The 24,602-nt window shown below is 39.7% G+C and overlaps 1 protein-coding gene across 1 annotated transcript in view; it reads left to right on the top strand.

Annotated features, from left to right (window-relative positions):
- Positions 1 to 24,602, top strand: part of NPR2 (natriuretic peptide receptor 2) — a 2,072,492-nt gene that overhangs the window by 1,883,741 nt on the left and 164,149 nt on the right. The window lies entirely within an intron of this gene.

Below are 24,602 nucleotides of genomic sequence, written 5' to 3'. Positions count from 1 at the left end.
AAGCAACAAGACAGCGCAGCCTGTGCTCATCTCACTCAAACCTATACAATGTATTTCAGTTTCCTGGACTTCTCATGCTTCCCTACAGGGCTCACCAGAGACATGAAGTTCAGCTGAAAGTGCAACACTCCATTTCTATTAGCATACACACATACCATTGGTGGATAGAGATCCCATAATAGCTTGATTCCTCAGCTACCAAAACTGTAAGACCAGGTGATTACAGTTGCCTAATAATCCCCCACCCTGGGCAAGCCTCATTTCCTGAGCAGTGACTCATGACACTTAACTATGAAGTTGCTGATACAAACAAAAATATATCCTCAGACTCTGTCCTCATGCCATCACGTTTTAAAAGTCCCCTTGCATGATTATACAAGCTGGGGGCTAACTTGAAGTCATTTAACAGGAAAAAGAATCTGAGTAACATCACAATAGAATTGTGTGGTGTCCCTAAAGAAGAGGCATTTAGGATGTTAACATGCAGTACTAGTGGACGTTTTACACAGTGTTCAGCAGCACAACCCCAGTCTTTCTCTGATCTCCATACCTTCTTGATGCTGTATCCTGTCTGTAGTCTGTAATTTCCTGAACTTTGGCACTTCAGTCCTATTTTCTGCAGCTGCTGCAGCTATACAGAGAGTTGTACCCCATCTTCTGGGAACTGACTGCATTCCTAGAAATGCTTGCAAATTATATATGGCCTCCCTCATACTACATATACTGGTTTGCTGGATACCTTATAGAGAATCTAAGTTTGTTATCATTGAACATCAGTGTTGTAAATTCCTTCCTTTGGACTATTACTAATGCAAGGTAATCATTTTCCTGATGGATAGGCGGACACCCCTATATTCCAGGCCTGATAAGACAGAAACTATAAACTGAATTTAAGTACTCATGGAGGAACTTTGAGGTTTAACATTTTGGGTTAAGAGATCTGTGAGACTTTTCAAGAAAAAAAAATTAGAATGATATAACTTGACCTGCGAACCTATACAGCCAGTTCACCCCAAATATAGCACCCTTCTCCTTCACGGATAGGGGCAATGTGTGAATTTTCCAGCGTATCCTTGTTCTGCCCATCTCCGGGTTATTTGTACACATCAATTGTATCTCTCTCTCCTATGCACTTTCTTGTAAATGAAATAGTGTAACATTGCTCCAGCAGCTGTTTTTTAGTCTTCAAGACACTGTATCAGTTTATTGTTTTTGTAAAGTAGAAATTCAACCTGGTGTTTATTTTCAGTAGCTCTGCACTCTACATTCATTGAGCTACATTCCAAGGAACCAATCTGTTAACTAAATTAATCACAGTGGTGTTTAAAGCTGAATATTCTTGCACAGTATATTTTCAAAGAGCAGTGTCTGCATTTTAGTTTTGATTGCCATTTAAGCAAGGTCTCCTAACTCCATAACTGGAATGGTGCCACAAGTGAATGTTGCTGTTCTAAAGCTGGAGATCTTAGTCACAAGCTTAAAACTTTCAGATAGATAGATGATGGTAGTTTTATGTATGTACCAGATTACTTTATTTTTGTACTATGTTTAATGACAGAGGATTTAAACATTAGTTTGCATGCTGACATGTAGCTGTTTTGTCTATAATAAAAAATTTTATCCACTTTTATAGAATGGTGAGCCAGGGAATGGGCAAGAAAAACATATACTGAAATCATCTACACATGGCTTTTTCATAGCTGTTGTGATTAATAAGGTTATACCATATAATATAACAAATAATTTGTGGGGAAATGGTTTGAGTAGTACTCAGTTTCATGGGATGTCAACATTTTTTTGAGAAGTATTTCTATATTTTTGTTTGAATTTCCTCAGTTTTCTAGTTAATCTACTTGCCAGTAAAACCTCAAACATAGTACAATTTGTAAATTAATCCAGCAAAGAGAAAGATACTGTGCATGTAATTATTTTTATATCAGTTTCTGCAACTACAGGGAATTTGAAATATTGCAGCTTTTATTATCAGTGAATTATTTGAACTGGAGTCTCACTACTATAAAAAATAAAACTAGTTACTTGTTTGGAAAAAATCTGCTGCACTTCAGAGTTGAGCAAAGTAAAACTGAGCGTGTCTATTTATAGTCCCAGTAGTTTAATGCTTGCATGGGAGTATTGGTAAAGCAGAAAGACTACACAGTCTGTGGTCCAACATTCCATTACCTTTAATAGTGTTTACCTCAGGATGGTATTTCAGAGCATTTTCTCCAGGGCAGGCATGGTCACACAACATTTTACTTCTGTGTTTTTTGTAGTTTCCTGTGTCTGGCATTCTAGCCTCTGGCATTCTCGTAAAACTGAAAGAAGGGCACTTCATACCATGGTCACCTAGTAAGCAGTATAGTTGTGCTTCAGTGTTCACACTCTTATCTCAATACAAACATTCATGACAAACGGCAAACAGAAGCTACATACCAAGAAATGCTTGGGATTTATATCTGTGTACTTTGGAAGCTAAGAAAAGGCACTCTTGCTAGTTTTCCAAGCCTCAGACAGAGTTCATTTTTAAAAAAATTGTAAAACATGTCTCACCTTTGGAATTAAATTTTAATGTGTATTTGACTTTTAGAGTTGGTAGTAGTAAATTAGATATACAGCTGTTAGCGCTTTGGAATGAGAACAGTATATTTCAGAGCTGAATCTAGCTATAGTACTTTTATCTTTTTGATACTGAGCATGCTTACTTCATTAACAAATCTAATGCTGGGAAACAAAGGAGGGGAAGAGGGGCTCAGTAAGGAAGGTGTCCCAGCCAAGATACCCTCCATACTCACTATTTAATTGTCAATCAGAAGAAAATCAGTTATGGCAAGTGGTCATACATCTTTCATTGCTTAACATTGTAGAAAGTTAACAAAAATCTGTTTTACTCTGTGTAATGGTATCAAAAATCACTTTCCCTGGGATTCAGAAAGAACCTTATTGCTGGCAGTAAGAGGTGCAGCCAAAAGGAATGTATGCATGATGCAGGAAATTGTGATTCAGAGACGCATGTAACAGTCACAATGAGGAAAGGCATAATTGGCTAGTTTGCATGTCTAAGTCATCCTTTACTACTGTGAGTGCAAATCGTACTTTCCTGTGGTAGTCAACCCTGGTGGCCCATATGTCATTTTAGCACAGAATCTCCCTCTTTCACACATGCACACACTCAATCACACTCACACACATACTTTTACAAAACTCACCTACAAACTTCATACCCATCCTTAGGTTGACACACTATCCCTGATGTATTTTCTTATTTTTTTCTCTGCTCCTCATACATCATAAATGATTTCAGTCAGTCAGTAATGGCAGACATTAGAGTTTCATTCTTCTTATTAAGTGCAAAACATTGTACATGAGTACAATAATACATTAAAAGTTATTCCTGATATAATCTAGGTGTTCCTCCATGCTTTGCCGTGAAGCCTTCCTCTACACAGACACCAACCCAAACCATCTCAATGCGAGGAGCACTGTTAGCTTGTAAATTGTTCATCTCCCAGGCCCCTGCTTGTAAATGTTTCACCTACCAAGTCCCTGCTTACACTTATTAAGGGTACCAGAACTTATCAGAGATTTAGGTTGCATGGCTAGGCTTAAAAACTGTGGTCATTAGCCTAGTACACACCTCTGAAACTATGAACTAGACAACAGAGATACTCTTTATAGCACCTCTTAATTTTTTTTTTTTATTTTAACATTTGTTTACTCGGATAGTCTGACCTGGAACAAAGTCAATTTTCAGCATAGGCCCAAGGAGAAACACTCCAGACGCATGTCTTTGTAACGTGCGAGGAAACTGGAGCACCCAGAGGAAACCCACACAAGAACACAGGGAGTACATGCAGACTCCGCACCGAAGGCATCCCAGCTGAGAATTGAACCTCTTGCTGGGAGGCGACAACACTACCACTGCACCACTGCACCGTCCAGGTACTTAAACGTTAATAAAAAAATGTTGTGCAGCAAGAAAGACATGGGGGTGCTCCTGCTGTTGCCTCTTAGAGGTGATCTGTCCCTCGTAACACATAGACTGTTGCAATCATTGAATAATGCCAGACAGAGTTTCATATTTATCATTATGTAAAAAGAAAGCCATGCTATACTAACTGAACAGTTAGCATAAGGTTTTAATAATAAGGTCCTAATTTATAAGCTGCTTTCTTTGGCAAGAGTACAATGCTTGAAATCCAACCCCTCTTTTACTTTATTTCTGTTTACAGACTTGGGTACTATTATCAGTATCCCTGGTGTTTAGTGATGTAGCAATGGACCAACACAACATGCTGTGCCTTAGTTCCAAGAATACATGTCTTAAGGCTTTATAAGTGCCTTTAAGCCATGCTATATAGAAAATTCCTGGTGCCTAGTGATCCCTAGTTCATTCCATATCTTTTGTGTTGCAAAACTGTTTTTATTAATGTGACATGCCTTTAAAGTATGCTATATGGAGTATCCCTGGTGTATAGTGTTCCCCCACCCCATGTCTTTTATGCCGCACAGCTTTTTCTATTAATGTTTGAGCTCATATAAGGCCCAATAAAGTTTTATCCCTGGTGTTCAGTGTTCATCAAAAATGTTGCAGGATTTGCTCATTAGGATAGGAGAGTGTGGTGGTATGAGAACCTCCCCACGCACGTAAATACATTCACACATTTAAGCTTTCATGCATATACACACAGAAACACCCTCACATTATTGCACTCAAGGACACACTCACCTGTTCACCCCCCCACACACAGACACCTCCCCTATCATTTTACTATGACCTTCCAGGCAGAAATGCACTCACACACCCACACCCACACATATACACAACCACATACACACACGAGCAAACATATACACACTCACCTTACACGACTCATGTCTGTGCATACGCACACACACACACACACACACACACACACACACATGCACACGTACACTCCGACACTTCTTACCCATAAACTGCCTGGCACTTACCTCTAATACAATCATGTGAACATGAGATTTTAGTTATGTTCGTTAATACGGGTGACTGATGTAACTGACACTGCTGAGAGATTCTCTGAAGCAGTTAGCTGTGTAAATGGTTTAAAGCAGGCACTTCCAGGGGAGATCATGTGACTAATTAGCACAGAACACTACTCTAGAATGACTCATTTGCATTTTTCTTAGGCACCAGAGACAGCCTGGTTGTACAGCATCATGGCAGGACTGCCTCTGAATCCATCATCATTATTACCTCTGATATTCCCCATCCCTTGAATGGCATGTTAAACTAAGGTCCCATCTGCATAAGTTGGTAGTAGCTCAGGTTTACAGATTACATGTGAGTTACTGAAAAAAAGAATAAAGGAAGTTGCCTGATGTTCTGGCCAAATTTTCCCTAGTATTACAAATACTACCTTGGTTCCCCTGAAAAGTGGTCTCTAGCCTAGTGAGAGTAATGGAGTCAACAGATGATATATAGAGAAATAGAGAGAGAGATGGATGGATAGATAGATAGATAGATAGATAGATAGATAGATAGATAGATAGATAGATAGATAGATACAGATGGATATATACATTCATCCCACTCTCTCAGATGGCCCTATGATTTGGCCAGAAATATGTTTTTCCATGGATATCACTACTGCTAATACCTGGTCTACTGAGTTAAATTATCTGTGTTTAGCACTGTAATTATAAACTTGTTGTTGCATTTCCTGGACTCTCTGCATATGTCCTTGTACCATAGGCATAACCAACTTTAAAAACTATCTTGTAACCTAACACAGTGTTGTATCACACTTTGACTAGTGTCTTTTCCTCTTCTGAAGTTTCTTAAACAATTTCAAGCAGCCTTCTTGGATGTGTGTCATATAGAAGTTCAAATCAGGTAAACCCTAATAAATCTTGTGGCACTTTTTGGATTGCAAACAGTAAGTAAGCTAACAACTTATCTCAGTTGTTGCCATCTGAATCAGCAACTTTCTTTGGTATAGATTTCAGTATTTATTAAAGCTCTTTACTAATCTGTCAGTTTTTGGATGGTAGGCTGAGGTCTTCAACTGTTTGACATTGATGAAGTACCCTTGACATACTGGGAGTACCATGGTCAGTATGTTCCTAGGATACCCACTCTGGGGAAATAATGGTCCTGGTTCCTGACAATAGACTTAGCATTAGTTTTATATTGTAGCACTGCATCTGAAAATTTGGTAGCATTAGTTTTATATTGTAGCACTGCTTCTGAACATTTGGTAGCACAGTCTGTTATTACTAACATGCACTTATACCCATTGCTAGATTTTTCTAAGGGCTTCATGATGTCCATAGCATTCCTTTCAAATGGTACTTTAATGATAAACATGGGATCAAGGAATGTTTTCTTATGCAGGATGTGGTGCAGTGTTCTAACATTTTAGACAAGACGGATGGAAGTTCTTTATCACTTCCATTATAACTGGCCAGTAAAAGTGGCTAATACCCTTGTCAAACAATTGTCCATACCCAGGTGAACTCTTTAACACAAGACTAAAGAATAGCTTTATTATTAGTGTACTATAAGGTTCTGACACTAATAATTGATGCATGGTTTCTCCTCTTGCTTTGCTTTCATGGCTATTACTACAGCTATTCTTCATGCTTCACTATTGCAGTCCTAACTTGTGGGATTTCCTGACATGTAAGCTCTTGGCTGGCCTGAAAATCTCCCTCCTCCTTAGGCTGGTGGGGATCCTATCTGACATCAGCACGCTTGGCTATATAGAGAACCAGATGACACCATGATAGCAGTCTTTTCTTGTTGTCAGAGCCAGAAGCAGTTTTTCAGTGCATTGGTCATCCCGCACCAGAGAGACGTCATCTGAAAGCTAAGTACTCCATTGGGCAACTCTTTTTTTCTTGCTTTAACCCATGTAAGATGAGGTTAACAACTTTTTCCACTGTGATAAGCAAATCCCACACCAAGACTTCCATTCACTGTCTGTCACCTGCCTGGGCCCTGATCACAACATTCCTAATTGTCATTTCTGCACCCATTTGAACTCTAGGACTATGAGGCATAGAGCTGAGATCTTAGCTAGGCATCTTAGTTTCACATCTACCTCTCATTGTCTGATGGCATCTGCCAGTTGTCCTAAGGCAATTCATGTTTAAATAAAATATATTTATTTTTAGGCACCCTATGCCTGTGTGTGCTGGCCTATTGTTTTTTTTGTGGACGCTTGGAATTTTGGGGCCGTGCACTTGCAGTACTTGCAGGAGTCGCTTATTGTCATTCACAATTGTGGATGTACCTAGGCCCAAGGCCAGAGTTACCTCAAAGTAGGTTTTTACATCAGGCCCTGTGCCTAGGCCTACCAGTTCTCATGCACAGGGATATCAGCAAGACCTGGTGAGGTTAACTGAAGACCTTATCTCTATAGTCAGAGCCAGGAAACACCCTTTGGAGTTTTCCCAGGGAAAAAGAAGAGGGGATCCTACCCCTGAAGTTTTCTCTGACCCTCCCTGTTTCTGATGAGGATTTTGACCTGACCAGGAGAAATCAGTTTTTGAGGAGGGAACCTTCCTTACTTCTTTTGAAGGTTCAGATTCTGAAGAGAATCTTGCTTCAGCTTTACTTCCTGAAGATGTCACCTTGGGGAAACTCTCTATGCCATGAGAGAAGATTTCCAATGGGAGGCCCAGGAATGCCCACGATCAAAAAAGAGGGTTAGGGAGTTTCTTGACCTCAGAGAACACAAACCTTTGTCTAACCCTCCTGTGTTGGAGGTTGTAGAAGATATTTTTATGGATTCTTCCTTTAATCCAGATAGTCTTCCTCCAGCCCCTGAAAAACTAGACAGGTTCTACAGGGTGCTGGACTCACATAAATTTCTATTCAAGAGTTCTTCTGCTGGTTCAGAGGTTGTCATTCCAGGACCCAAAAGAGCAAGGGCTAGCTCTTCAAAAAATCCTTTACCTGCTGACAAAGAAAGAAGGGCCCTTGATAGGTTTGATAAAACAGTTTACACTTTTGCTACCCTAGCCATGAGGGCACTTAACTACCAGTTTCATGTGATCAAATACCAACAAACTATTTTAGATCAAATGAAGCAAAAGATATCTTACCTGGAGGACAAGAACCTTTCCAAGTAATTCTTGGACCTTTGAAATTCTAGCTCCCAAGTGGCTAGACACTCTTTACACTGTGGCTATAATGCTACGGAGGCCTCCAGCCGAGCTGGAGTATCTGGTTCTGTTATTAGAAGGCATGCTTGGCTTAGGGAGTGTACCCTTCCAGATCATGTCAAGTCCAGCCTTGTGGATGCACCCCTGGACAAGGACTTCCTCTTTGGGCCAAAATCTGAGGCTGTGCTCAAAAAGATGGATGATAAGGCAAAATCTATGCAGACTGTTAAATGTCTTTCTCCGAGATCAGCCTTCTAGGTTTAGTAGGAATTTTCCCACTAAACACTGTTACTTTCCCTCTCAGTCAAAAAGCAGGCAAAGGAAACCCCAAAGAGAAAGACCTCAAAGGCAGCACCAAGTGCAAAGGCCCAGGCAGTGGTCCTCAGAAACACCCAAGCAGGGAGTTCTAGGCCCCAGGGTCCTGGCAGAAAGCAGCAATGATTCTCCCATTTCATTCCACTTGGCCCTACACACTCCCATAAAGACAGGAGAAAGACTAGGAGGAAGGTTATCCCTGTTGAAAGAAAACTGGTCCCTCGTGACTTCAGACAAGTGGGTCCTGAATATTGTCTCAAATGGTTATAGGCTCACTTTTAAAGAGCCATTAAGATACTCATGTTTCCCAGATATTTTTCAAAATCAGAGAGTAGAGGCCCTTTCTCAAATTCTCAGTCTGTGTTCACAGGGCTCAGTGGAATCAGTCCCAGAACACCAAAAAGAAAAGGGGCACTATTCCAGGCTATTTCTGGTTCCCAGAAAGGAAGGCTTCTGCCACCCTATTCCAGACCTCTCCACCCTCAGTCAGTCCCTGCTGGTACCAAAATTCAAAATGTTGACTCTTCAAAAGCTTCTACCCATGATAGCTCCCCAGACCTTAATGGTCAGCCTGGATCTAAAGAATGCTTACTTGCACATTCCTATAGAGAAATCATGCAGAAGTTTTGTATGTTTCAGATCAGGTACCAATCACTTTCAGTTCTCTGCACTGCCCTTTGGCTTGTCTACTGCATCCAGGGTTTTCACAAAGTGCTTAGCCCCTGTCATCACCTTCTGCAGAACAAGATGGGTCCAAGTTTATCCTTATCTAGATAACTGCCTTATTCAAGGCACAAATCTGTCAAAGCTCCTCAGTGATCTGGCCTTTACTCAGAACCTCTTCACTTCCTTGGAGTTCACCATAAATTTATGCAAATCCAACACAGACCCATCCACCAAGATAGTTTTTTCTGGTGGCTCTTCTGGATTCTTCCAATCAAAAAGCCTTTCTCCCTCCAGAAAAAGGCTCATTTCCGACTCAATACTTCCAAAACATTACTCCTCTCAGCCACAGAATTCCTCAGAGTATTAGGATACATGGCATCTTGTATCCTCATGATTCCTCTGGCCAGGCTACACATGAGGAAACTCCAGTGGTACCTGAAGAATCTGTGGTGCCAGCACTCACAATCCCTGATGACTGAAATTCAGCTGATCCCTTGTCTAAAGGAGGAATTTGTATGGTGGGCACAGGCTTGTGCCCAGAACCTGGGTCTTCCCTGCAGGTTCACCTCACAGGGTTAAACCTTAACCACAGATGCTTCAGAGACAGCATGGGAGACTCATTTACAACACCTTCAATCCCAAGGCAAATGGGAAATTCAAGTCAGAGCCAAGGACATAAATGGAAAATAACTGATGGCAATTCAAATGGGCCTAGTAGCTTTCAAAGAAAAATGGAAACAAAGAGTCCTGCTATTCAAAACAGACAACACCACTGTCTTTTGGTACATAAACAAAAAGGAGGCACTCACACTTACCCTCTATGTCGACTAGCTATGCAGACCTGGGAGACAGCTTACTCTATGGGGTTGCACCTCTTGGCACAATGGCTTCCAGAGGTTCAAAACACTCTAGCAGATCACCTCAGCAGGAACTTCATGGAGCCCCAAGAATGGCATCTGCATCAGGAAATGTTTCTCAGCATAGTCCAGAAATGCAGAACCCCACAGATAGACCTCTTTGCCACCAAAGAAAATGCTCAACTAAAAAGATTCTGTTCCAGGAGCAAACTACTTACAACATGGAAGATTTTTCCTTCCTTTGGACCCATCTTTTCCTTTATTCATTTCCCCTTGCCTCTTCTTCCTCCTCTGGTCCTCCTAAAAAATCTGGGAAGAGGGCTGAAGAGTCATTCTGATAGCTCCAGACTGGCCCAGGTAGCAGTTGGTATCATCTGCTTCTAGGTTTAACCAACTACAATCCATGGCAGTTACGTCAGAGAGTGGACCTTCTGACTCAGGACAAGGGGAGGTTTGTGCACATCAATCTGCAGATGACATGTTAAACAAAGGCAAAAACTAGTAGAAAGAAACAGCCTGGTGTCCCGAGATAATATCTGGATAAAAACTTAAAATGTTGATTGACCGACAAATAAAACCTCATTAAAAGGCAGTGTAAATCCAATGGAATTCAGTACGAATTCATAAGTTAAGCGCTTTCATCCCAAAACTTTGAGGGACTTCATCAGAACTCCTAGTACTGGGAAATCATATTCAACCAAGTGGAAAAGATTCTGCAAATGGTGCCAGCAGAAAGGTTTCAGTCCTAATTCAGCCAATATCTCTGCATTTTAGACTGTCTGGCTACCCTGGATTTACCAAGGCCTCTCCTTTTCTTCCATCAAAATTCATGCCTCTGCCATTTCAGCCCACATCTCTATTCTTTCCCCTTTCTTTTCACACCCTTTGCTGAAACAATTCCTTAGGTGAGTGATCCACATCAGACCTCCCAGGAGGAAACCTAAACTTCCATGAGACCTCAGTTTTGTTCTGGCAAAATCCCCCCCCCCCCCTTTAAAACAGCAGCTTCTGCTGACCAAAAATTTTAACTCGGAAGACTGCCCTTTACTGGCTATCACCTCAGCTAGGATGGTTTCTGAGCTGCAAGCCCTCATGACAGTGGAAGTATTTCTCATATTTCACCCAGACATAGTATCCCTCAGGACTAACCCATCCTTTATGCCCAAGGTGGTCATGGACACATCCTTGAATCAAGCCATTCACCTGCCCATCTTCTTTCCCAATCCTCATAACCAGGGGAAGATAATCCTTCATTCCCTGGATGTGCATAGACAGCTCTGCTACTATCTTGACAGAACTAAATATTTCAGAAAGTCAGACCAACTCCTTGCGTCCTTTGCCACTGGTTTTGAACGGAAGTCAGTTTCCAAATAGACTATTTCCAAGTGGATATCTCTCTGCATTTCCTTTTGCTACAGCCATCATGGTAAAAAACCATTGGAAACTGTACTAGGACCACTGCTACCTCTGGTGCCTTTCTGAAAGGAGTACCTACCAAAGACATTTTGGAATCTGCTACCAGATCATGTGTGCATATGTTTACCAAACAATACCAGTTGTCAGCCTTTGTCAGGTCTAGAGCAGGATTTGCCACTGCCATCCTGCAGGATATCCTCTCCTCTCCATAATCTTCTTTCCATCCTCATGTCAGCTTTGGGAATCATCCCAGAAGTCAGGACTGGAACAGTGAAACACAAATAACATAGCATAGTTGTGAAAACTTACCATAAATGTAGAAGTTGTAGTGTATTCACTGTTGCAGTCTTCTTTCCCTCAGTCCTACCCCATTTGCCTACTGCAGTAGTCTGCTTCTATCTTCTTTCCAAGACACTGGGTGTCCCTGAGCGTTCCCCTGCCTGGCCTAGTTTCTGTCTTAGACCTTGCTTATTGTTCATCCTGGGGTCTCCTACCTTCTAGGGGCAAGAAAAAGCTGATATCATGGCATTGGCTTGCTACCTATGGTGCAGCAGTTAGCATTGCCACCTCACAGCAAGAGGTTCTCTGGTTCGCTCCTAGGCTGGGGTGCGTTCTGTGCAGAGTCCGCATGTCCTCCTTGTGGTCATGTGGGTTTCCTCTGGGTGCTCTGGTTTCCTCCCACCTCCAAAAGACATGCTATAGGTGGATTGAACACTCTAAATTGGCCCTAGGCGTGAGTGCATGTGTGTGTGTGCCTTCTGTGGAAGATTGGGTGCCGGGCTGGCAACTCGACACCGAAAAACTCCACTGCCAATCATGAGCAGACAGGTGATCCGCTGTGGCGACCCCTAACTGGGAAAAGCCAAAAGTAGAAGAAGAAGACTGATGTCAGATAGGGCGTCTGTCAGCATAAGGAGGAGGGAGATTTTATGCTGTCATTTGGGTGGGCCAAGGACTTACATTGGAGGAAATCCCACAAGTCAGACCTGCAACGCTGAATACACTCGACCATCTACATTTATGGTAAGTGTGCATAACTGAACTTTCTCCAGAGATCTCATTTATTACAGGCTGCTCTTGCTCTCATTCTCCTTTACATGGATACTATATTTTCACTTTCCTCTCCTATCCTATTTTGCCTCGTCACTATAAAGGTTATGTCAGAGCAAAATTTATTGTCATTTTATGTCTTGGTTCTCCAATTCCTAATGCTTAAAGTGCACCATTAATTGCATTCTCTGCAGTCTCTTGCTCGTCTTATCATCTGCATTCTCTGTGTTCTGAGTGCTCTCACTTGCATGCCTTCCTTTTTCTGTGTTTGTTTCAGTTTCTGTGCTAATGCTTCTTGGTAAAGTAGTTCTGTTTTGTACACAGTTCCAGTGGTTAATTTCTCCAAATCCTTAGGTTTTTACATACCTCGATGGGAATGGACCCCATTCCTAAGTCATGGCATAATTAAAGTTCCTGAAATCAGTTGTCCTTCACTATTTAGCATTTGATGAGTGTTCTTCTGAATGCCTGCAATATACCCAGAATCACCTCTTTTTGCGGTTCATAAGGGGTTACTTTTATCAGTAACAAATATAGATATTTTGAAGATTATTTTTATAAGCCCAGTTGCACCTACTACAACTGGAACTGTGCATCCTTATTCCACATTTCTGTTTGCAAGTCTTGAAATTTTACAAATTTATGTCTTTCAGTTCATAAGGCATTGTAAAAACTGGGTCTAGTAATTTCAATAATTAAAGCTATTTCTGTCTTTTTCTCTTGAAGTACAGTATCTGTTCTGTTTGCTTCTACCTTCTTAACTGCTGGTATGGGATGACTCCATGTAATCATTGCATTATCATTTTCAACAATCTTTTGTGGTTCATGTTTCTAATGGCTCTAGGCTGTCTCTATGTTGTAATGTTTACGAAGTCTCCAATATAACAACCTTGCCACCTTGCTATGTCTTTCAGTATACAAACCTTCAGCCATGAGTATATCGCACTCTGCAACAAGATGTGTAACTGTTTCTGATGTTGTACTGCCAAACCAACATTTTTCTGTATCTCCTGCCTTTTCTATGGATTTTACAAACCATCTGGGATACTTTCTTAACTTTAGCTCTATCTCAGCCGGAGTTATTTCATTCCAGTACATATCTTCTATGTTAGACTCCCCTAATTGTTAATTTACTTCTTTTATCTAATCAGTCTCTCTGTTGTACTGAACTGGATCCTCATAGACATTTTTCAGACTGCATTAATTTTGTCTGTTCTTGGTGCTTTCTCAACTAATGTTTTCTTTCCTAACACCCTGTAAAATTTCTTTGGGTCATTCCCTAAACTGTTTATTTTTGTATCCTTTCTTTATATTTCTCAGTATATCTCCATTACATAGCAGTTTAGGATTTCTGTTGCTCTATCATTGGGACATGCGTCTGATAACAGATAGGATTATCTTTGCTGTTTATAATCAAATTCTGGCTCATTTTTGTAGATTTAGCACCAATTCTCTTCTTAGGAGTTTGAATCTGAATCCCTGTTTGGGGGACACTGCCTTAGTTTCCCCTCTGACATTCTCTGTCCTGTGCACTACAAAGCTAGGCTAAAAAAAATCTCTTTTTTTTTTGGAGCTGGGCCAGTTCATTTAAGTACTTATTCCATGGGTGAAAGATATTGCTAGCTAGTAAGTCGTAATCTGTCATTTACAGAGCTACACTTACAACAGCAAGGTATAGTGCTGGTACAATATATATCATCTTTTTGTGCACAGACCTTGTCAACTGTTTCCACATTTGGTAATGTATGGTGAATGCGCAGAGTAGAACATAATATCGCATAGCATTCATATATTCATGGTTGGAACCCACATGTCACACAAGCCAAATAAAAGCATGTACATGCTTGGTCATTCTTTTTAACCTGAATAATGAAACAAATGAAGATGTGTCATTTTAATTGTGGAATGTGGATTCATTAACAAACACATTTTTATTACCGATCTCATCCGCATCTGTTGCATGCCAATTAATTTATCTAGCTAGCAAAATAATTATTGTTATGCACTAGAAAGCCTATAATGATATCCCCATTTAAACATACAAGCCTAAAATATTAAATATCATAAAGAGTACAAAGGAAGAGGCCACACTTTGCAGAATGTCACTTCTTTGACCTAATTCAGAGAACTTCATTTGATGAGAATCCTGCTTCCATTCAATCATGTGGGCCTTCCTAAAGAGAAATTATGAAGCTATCCTATATTTCTCAATTCTGCACAAATACAAGACATTCTACCAACACTAGCTTCAGGTTCATAATGTTACGAATGAATTCATAAGACCTAAGAAAGCAGATACCCTACACTGTCAATGACTCAGAGGACTCTGGTGGTGATACTACTCCCCCGCCACTCTCTCCATTAGTCAATGGTGTCCCTCAAGGACCCACCTTAGTTCTCTCATTACCACATTAACCTAACCAGAGCCAATTGCAATCCATCCCATCTTATACAAGAACTTTAGAAATATTTCACAACTGTCTATAACCGGCTTCATAGCAATGTATTTGCTGTCAACTCTCAAAAGAGTTCCATCAAGTTATTTGCTACACCAAAAAAATTACAATCCACTCAAGTTGTCATTATTACCATCCCCACTGGTGCATCACTTCCATACATCAAAGAACAAATATACCTAGGCCTTCTATTTGACAAAATCCTGACCTTTCATATGCACACACAGATCCTAAGATATAAACTATTGTCACAGTTCAAAACAATACAGAAATCTCTAATTTACTCAGCATTTAAGAAGGATGATCCACAACTATAACAATATTAATTCCCAGTTTAGAATACAGGCTGCATTTCACTGCCCTCTGTTTCACAGAAAACTCCAATCTACTGTAATCTTTTGACAATCATATACTTTGTTATATTCACCTTCCATGCAAAAATGAACATCATTGCCTTACAGTTGTTGCTGGAGCTGCTCTTTCCCTTAACATTCTCAAATTTCACACTGCCCCCTCCTTAATCAATTGATAATTGAAACCCCTTCATTATTCTCTCCAAAATTCATAATCCCTAAAACACGATCACCCTATACTCTTGCTTCGTGTGAGAAGTCCTACAAAATTGCTCCAGTAAACTGGAATTCATTGCATGAAGATATTAGACAAACTGAAAATCTGAAAGACTTCAAAAAATCTTTTCATACCCCTCTAGTTAAAGAAAATAAATGCAATGGTTTCATAGATATAAGCTTACTTCCACCTCCTGTTGCCTCTGTCTTCATTAGTTATTAAGTTTAGACATTCAAACTTCTCTGCTGAAGTATCCCCATGACACTCCTTGTTTTCTCCTTTTCCTTTTTGATCTTTCTCAATCTCTTATATAGCACTGAAAAACGTCATAACCACTCAGATCACTACAAGTATTTATTTTATATATCTCATGATTTGGCTTACACATACTTCATCTCACTCCATTTGAACTACATGCATTATGCATTTGATTACTAGGCACATATATATATATATATATATATATATATATATATATATATATATATATATATATATATATATATATACTTAATTGATTTGCTTTATGTATTTGAACTGTTTATAACACTATAATGCTTTATTTTTGCTTTTTTAAAAACATGTTTTTGTCTGCACTTTGTATTTGCTGCTGGGTTTATGTCATGACTCAAAAGGTTCCAGGGTTCTTGGACCACAATCTTCATGGTTAACAAATATAAAATAAATAAATGAATAAAATGACCTATGCCAATTATCTCTTATATAGTCCTGTTCAGATCAACCGTCCTCCTCTCCCCTGTCCTGTATTGAACACTATCCTTAAAACTATCTCCCCACACTTACCATCTGGATTAACAAAACTAAGTTACTCTTAAATACCTCAAAATCAAAGATATGTTCTTTGGAAGCCAAATGAAACTTGGCAGTACACCAACATGTTGGCATATAGATGGCCTCAACAGTAAACATAATGAAACAATCACCTATTTCAAATATCCTGGCATCTGATAGACCATACCTTAAATTGTCAACTGCAAATAAAAAATAGAAAATGAACTACCTATTTTTCTTGGGCAGAAAAATCTCTAACTTACTGTCCATATTAACATGAAGAGCCAGTAAAAGGAATTTTACTCCTCAGCTACAGTATGGCCTTACTGTAATTGTGCCATTACCAAAAACACTAAGAGATATGCCATTTTATTACCATTTTTTCACAGTGTGAACACCACTGCCTAACATTCAAAAAAAGTGAAATTTCTGCCTAGCAAGCAATGGACAACTTTTTACTAGGTCCATAAGCTATTTAGAGCTTTAAATTTAGAAAGTTACTTCCTCTAGCTGCCACTCTTACACTTATGTACGCATTCTATAACCTCAGAAACCAGTCTCATTTAGGGGCTGTATTACATACAGGTTTATATTACTTCATTGAGTTTTGGGAAACTCAAAATTCATACAGTTGAGGCTATAAGATCAAGTTTCTGAATGCTGTAATTATATCAAAAGGTGCTTCAACAAAGTGTTAGTTTAAGGGTGTGCACACTTATGCAACCAGCTATTTGTATGTTTTTTATTTTTTATATTTTTCCCCTAACAGATTTGTTTGTTTTTCAATTGAATTATACAGGTTATAGGTCACATTAAAAGTGGGAAAAGTTTTGAAATTATTTATTGTGATGTCATTTTTTTTCTATCAGAAAAACCTGGCATTTTAACAGGGGTGTGTACACTTTTTATAGCCACTGTATATATGTATATATATATATATATATATATATATATATATATATATATATATATATATATATATATACACACACACACACACATATTGTACATATATATATATATATATATATATATATATATATATATATATATATATATATATATAAACTAGTTATTGTACAGATCCAGACAGTGAATGGGGTGAAACAGAAATTCACAAAATATCGATACAACAGCACTGTTGATTTTCATAGTTTATTCCAATTTTATGTCCATGTGATGCCCCACCACTGGACCAGTAATCACGGAGCCTCAGTACTCACCACTGGCAACAGTGGGGGACGTACACTGAGAGAATAACAAGTACACACACAGTAGTTCCAGATGCGGCTCTCTGCATCAAGTGCAATTTTCCTTAAGAGCACACAGAGACCACAATCAATCTGGGGCTGGCTTTTCCCTCTTTTGCCAGATCCCCAATAAGACAGCCCTCTGGCACAACTATAGAGTTGAGATCTCAGCTGAGTGATCAAGCCAAGTCCTCCAGCACCCTTTCTGTCCAACCAGTGCTTCACGTCACTGCCCAAGTAGCTGACACACACACTCTTTGAGCTTTGATTTACACATGCGTGTGCACGCGTGCACACACATACACACACACACACACACACACACACACACACACACACACACACACACACACAAGAAAGGCTGGCACAGGTTTACTAGCTATGCCCCCTTCTCCTCAGACTGTAAGGTAGTTTCCACTGCCACTAGTCACTCCTTATCAGCAACTTTAAGGCCCTTAACAAAGGGTGTACAATCTTAGTGTATAATTTTGCAAACAATACAAATGGCAGTTTGACCAAGAGCAAGGGTATTAGGACTAGCCCACAGTGTCACCAAATAAATATGCAAGTAGTCTCAGAACTTAAATATCTCTACACAGATCAGCCACAATGTCTTCTTTTGGCTTTTCCTGGTTAGTGGTCGCCACAGTGGAACTCTGGTCCGCTAATGATTGACAGTGGATTTTTACGGTGCAGAGTTGCCAGCCCGATGGCCAACCTTCAAAGAAGGCACACCCATTCACACTCGCACCTACCTGCATGTCTTTAACATCATTTGACTGTGGGGAGGACATGCAGACTCCACACAGAAGGTGCTCCAGCAGAGAATCGAACAGAAGACCCTCTTGCTATGAGGCGACAACGCTAACCGCTGCACCAACGCGGTTCCACAGATCAGCCACAATGAAAGGTTTAAATGTATTTAATAATAAATAATAAAAGAACAAGTCAATACTAAATATATATTTACAGTGATATCAGAGTTCAAAATCACAGGAAATATTTGGTGTAGTAGTAGAACCCACAGCTTTCTGCACCAAAAGCAAGAATGCTACATGTTGTGCTACTCGCATTTAAAACAACATTGCAGGACAGTCTCAAATAAATGAAGAAAAACATTTGAACCATGCTTCACTATATTTCTGACTAAATCTAAGAGAATTACTATACCCTAGTTAACTTACTTTATCAAAGCAAGGCAGATGTGGTGAGCGAATCTTGTTGTTTTCAGGTCAAAGACAGAATACAGAATGCTCTGTCTCTCTCAGAGACTTCTCAAATTAATAACTCAAATATTACTGCTGGGATAGCTTGCAGAATGACATTTCTTGTCATCTGACTCTGTTACAGGTAAACACCCCACTGCTGGAATCTGGCAGTATTTAGCATCCACCTGTGAAAATACATAGACGGGGGCTTTTCCTCAGATCTTTGGTAGATTCTGGAAGTCATAAAACAATAAAACACTTCACAGACAATACATTAAATTAATTAGTTTTAGACATTGTTTCTCCTTGCTGTCATAAAGTAATTTAATTTCAGCTATTTTTCTGAAATTTACTAGACTGAGGTTAACCTTCTGTATCCCATTTTCGTCTGTTAGAATGTATACATTTACACAGTTACAATAGTACATGTATATTTCTGTTCTTTTCCAGTAGGGCACACTGTGGATTCATTTTTAAACTCAGTACTTTATAAAATATATTTTCAACACACGTCTATACAAACCTAGTTTTATATATACATGACATACAGTTCTAATACATGTGTAACACAAGCATCTTACATGAAGCATGTTGACATTCACAAATGACACATAACCATTTACAAAATTCCAGACAGCTGTGCTGGCAGTATCTCCCTTTGTCACACTTCTGTATAAATTATGTTGATATTCACAGATGACACAATTATTTACAAAATTCCAGATAGCTGGGCTGGCAGTATCCCCCTTTGTCACAGTCCACAACATGACGTAAAACAAGAAAATAAACAGCAGACCTCAGTTTCTGTACTAGTATTGCCTCTTCAGTGCTGCCAATTAGAATCACATTACTTCAATGTTTCATGATCTTCAGATGGGCTCCCATTGGAAAGTATATCATTGTCAGGGTTAATCACTTACCATTGAAGTTATTCAGAATCGGTGTTCTTTTTTTCACTGTAAAGACAGTTGGCAAAATCTACTTGAAACTTCATGTTATTGTGACTTAGCAATCTACACCCTGTGAAACTGGATGTTTCCTAAGGGGTCAGGGAGTTTGGATCGGATCTGCATTGTGTTATTGACTAATTTATTTTTTTTGCACAAGCCCAAGAATTACCCACTTCCCAGGAAAAGTATAATGGCTCCTCCACCTGCATCCAGTCAGCCCATTCATTCTGTGATGTGAGAGCCAGGTATTGACAGGCTAGGTGAAAGCCCTATGTGCCTTCATTCCTGTAAAGGTAGATCAATTGTCCCATTTATTCACCACTATAAGAGATGAGTGGAAGGGAACAGAACAGCTTGCTAGTCCTATGCAGGTCTATATCCCTCCCCTCACAGAGCACTCCCTTTATGTCCCACTGTATGCTTTGAAAGCAGCTGTATGCATATGGACAGGGCAGTATATTCAGATAGATTTGATTCCTATAACTGCAATATCTACTGGCTCCTTTAGGTGTCACCCAAGTGGCAACACGAAGTCAACTCCATCCTCCCATGATGAGTGAGTCAGCATCAGCCACTCAGTCTTTTCATTCACATCCAGATTTGTTAGTTGCTAGCTTGGCTTTATCCTTCTACACCACTGCAGCTGAATAAGATCTAGGATTTGTTTTAATGTTACATCTTTTCTATCCAGACACAGCAGGATAAGTTTTAAATGATTTCTCTTACATTTATAATTGTGTTACTACCCTTGATGGTTAGTTTAACTGGGCAGCACATTGACTGATAGGTATTGTACATGTTACTGCATAGATGTTCATCAAATTGATCATTGCTGTAGTCGCCTTCGCTGTATGGGTTATATCCTGAATAGGCTATAACAGCTGGACAGCTTCCAAAGCTTCTGGGCAACTTCCACATGCCCAAACCATCAGTCGTCTTGAGCTGAGCTGACTGAAAAGACAGGTTTAGGTGGCAAGCCCCTCAGAGCTTTCCTGCCACCGAAGAGTACGCTCCTCTAAGGCTTTCAGAGATCAACAGTCTGCCTGTGCTATTTCTTTACCTGGCAGATAACTTCACTTTGGGCAACAACCTTCCATTAAAAAAATACAAAATAAAAAAAATTGTTTATTAGTACTATCCTTTTCATGAAAGGTATTTTAATGCTAGGAGTTTGTATTTTAATGGACTATCATGAGACTGTATTGTAGTTTTAAAAGAGAATGCTCTTTTTTATGTCGGTTTAAACGTTGTTTAAAGTAATTCAGAACCATTTTTCTGCAGAGAAATTGTGTTTATTTTACTTTTGGGTCTGGAAAAGTATATTTTATTGTGTTTTTATGTGACAGAAGTGGTTTAAATACTTTGAAGTTTTACTGGCTTTTGCTGCTTTTTTTCCCCTGGCAAAGAGGCACCATTTTCGACCTGACCATGGAACAAACTGTTAGTACTGTGGTCAGTTCTTCTTCCAGTCACAAAAGGAAAAAGTTAAGCAAACAGCCACTGGCACCACAGCAGGCAAGCAATTTGCTCAGCAGTAGGAGGGTGACTCTGCTGTCGCCATTAGTTGTACCGCAGACCACTCATCTTTTACCCTGGATCCCTCTGATGTGATACCTATAGCTACTATAGACCAGGTGTTATTCATGTTCTCTTCAGCAGTTGGGGTCCCCTCAGTGTGCAAGGGAGAGATACTCTTGTTGGTCCTGGGAGAGGGAACAGGGAGAGTTTCCCTGTTGTGTTAGAATGTGGTGCCCATCCCTGAGGAAGCTACTGATGCCAATAATAATGTTGCAAGCCCTATTTTCCCAGTCAAAAAGAAACAAAGAACTAGACATACATCTACTCTTCCTCAAATTTGCTTAGACAGGAATAGGTTGCTGAGTCTAGATCAATGTTTAATTCAGGTTACTAGCAGTTTCTGGTAAAAGAAAGAGTGAATAAAAATTCTCTCTTCCTCTCCTTGCCAAAAAAAATGTATATCCAAAAAAACAGTCGAGTCCAAACAGGCTGTGCAAACTTTTATTCCATAAAAACAGATAAAATGGTGATAAAACTGTGAGCGCTTTCGGGATAACCCTTCATCAGACAGTGAAACAGCATTCATGAAGTCTATTTAAATACATTTAAAAACACAACCACCAATCATCTCCTTGCCCTCCTTTTCCTAAGGGCTGGTCTTAAAGGTATACACATATTCAACCCTGGTGGATGATGTGCTGCTAGCTCTATAGTCCAGTGTAATTCATTACACTCAGTGACATTCACTATGTCCCCCCCTCCTTTTACTCATATGAGTAACCTGCTTTGAATAATGTAGTTTTGTCTCTTAAACAAGTTACAACTTATTGTTTGCAGTGCCACTGGTACTGTTTTGAGAAGGTTTGCCAGGCTGAGTCCTCAAAACTTCACAAATTATGTTAAAAATTACATTTTAAACTCCCCTTTGGATAGACATTTACTTTTTGATCCCTCTGCTGTAGCAGAGATGAAAAAGTGTGATGAAAGGGGTAAGCAGATTTAGGGAATTTCTAAGAATTTTCAGCCCTAATTTTCCAAATTTTCAAAGGGATTCTCTAACCTCTCATCTGATTTTGGTAAAAAAAAAAAAAAGAATAAACAGTCTCAACGAAATACAGGATAACTGATGTTTAAGAAGAAATGACAATTGAGTTCCAAAAAGAATTCTAGATCCTCCTGAAACCAAGGGCAGTACAACAAGTCCGAATGACTATTCAAGGGTCCTTGCCTCCCCCCCCAACCCTGACAGTCCCATTCCCCTTCCAGAAAATTTGAATTTGCACATTTCTTTCTTTGGTAACAGTTTCAGTCAAATAGGTTCGGAAGATTATTCATCACAGATGACAATAGGAGGAAATTCCTTATTTTCAGGGGGTAAGTCCTCACCCACCACATCAGACTTTTATTTTCACCTGTCCTTCATTACATTCTGTCTCAGGGATTGAGAGAACCAGTTCCTCCTCCCCAGGTGAGGAAAGATTTTTATTCAAGGATGTTTTAGTGCCAAAGAAAGAAAGTTCTTGGAGACCATTCTGGATCTTTCTTTCCCAAACCTATTTGTGATAGTGCACTAGGTTCAAAATGATGTCACTTCACAACCTGGTATGTCTTCTTCCTCATTCAGGTTTCCAGGTAGCACTAGATTTAAAAAGATGCACATCCCTATTCATCCAGACTTCAGGTGCTTCTTAAGGGTTTGTGTGCCTGGTTCACATTATTAGTTCTCTGCCTTACCCTTTGGACTTTTCTCTGCACCGATAGTGTTCAAAGGTGTCTAGCTGCAGTTATAGCTCATTGCAGGCTACAGGATATCCATATTTTTTTATATATTTTAAATGACTCACTTATCTTTGCAGAGTCTTTTTCAAAGTATCAGGAATCTCTCACTTGGATAAGAGATCTCTTCCATAAGATGGGATTCCAAGAGAACATTCAAATGTATTTTGACTCTATCACACAATACTGTGTTTCTGGGGTGTCAGCTAGACACCTCAGTTCAAGCAGCATTTCTTCCACAGGAAAGACTAGATCTTTATCTACATATAACGTTTCCCATTCAGACTTTAGTCACTGTGAGGGAATACCACAGGAATTTGGGTCTCCTGGCTTCTGTGATTCTCATGACCCCCTGACACCAACATCCGTTGTCTTTTCAAATCCTAGTGCTGGGGGTTGTCAGAAGAGAAATCATTTGGTGGAGGCAGAAAATATCTGTAAATACAGATCTTTCCTTCTCCTACCTGTCCTCAAGTAGTCAGTCACCAGAGACAGCTCAGACTAGCTTGGAGAGCAGTTCCAAGAAGGATAAAATGCAAGGTGTGTGGGATAACAAGGACATATGCAAACACATATATATAAATTAGATACTTGCCCTGATCAAGGCACTCAACTGCTTGAATCATCTTTGGTCCCTCAGGAACTCTTCAAGTTATTACAGACAATATCACTGTAGTGTAATACATCAACAAGCAATGGGGAGACCAGGTCATACCCCCCCCCCCCTTTACAGACTAGCCGTGTTAGCTTGGGATATAGCTTCACAGTACAATCTCAGACAGGAACCCTAAATTTTTTCAGAGAAAATTTGTGTGGCAGACAAATTGAGCAGGACAAAAGAGCCCTTCATGATTGGAAACTAGATCAGCGGGGGGGGGGGGGGGGGCTTCAAAGATTTGAACCATCTTTGGAGAGTTCTGTAAAAAGACCTTTATGCCACATCTCTAAACAATCAGCTGGCAAGATTCTGCTCCAGAACTCCATGTATGAAGGCCAAGAAGACAGATATTTTTTTTCTTTTCCTTGGAAAAAATGTTTATTTATGCTTTTCCATCCTTTCCACTGATATTCAGATTACTTCTGAAGATTCATATAGAATCCGCAAGATCATTATGGTGACTCTCTTCTGGCTCAGACAGTCATGGTTCTCCCTTCTTTTGGAAATGGACAAGGGCAATTACTACAAGCTTTCTTCAAATGACTGCCTTTATAATAGGGTCTTATTTTCCTTTAGTTACTTGTTTACTGAAGATGTGCAGCAGGTACTAATGGAGACAAGAAAGCCTGCTACTAGGAAATCATATATTAGTAAATGGAAAAGGTTTTATAGTTGGTGCCGGCAACATAACCAGCACCCATTCAGGGCTACTTGTTCTCCGGTTTTGTAATATTTATGTGAGTTCCTATCCTATGTCCTTTCATCCTCCTCCATCAAGATCTATTTATCCGCCATTTCAGCATGTCTGCCTGTGGACTTTCCTCTTTCATTGCATTCTCATGTCAAAATGTTTTTGAAAGGGGTTTTGTATAAAAGGCCTCCAGGAAAATTAGTAGCCCCTCCTTAGGATCTTAAATTTGTGTTAGAGAAGCTAAGGCTTGCTCCATTTGGACCATCTAACCTCGCTGACTT

The sequence above is a fragment of the Protopterus annectens genome, chromosome 1.part1 (genome assembly GCF_019279795.1).
Source record: "Protopterus annectens isolate FY-2018-M chromosome 1.part1, PAN1.0, whole genome shotgun sequence".
Lineage (NCBI taxonomy): Eukaryota > Metazoa > Chordata > Ceratodontiformes > Protopteridae > Protopterus > Protopterus annectens.
Note: the sequence above shows the minus strand (reverse complement) of the source record. Positions and strands in the feature narration are given on the sequence as shown.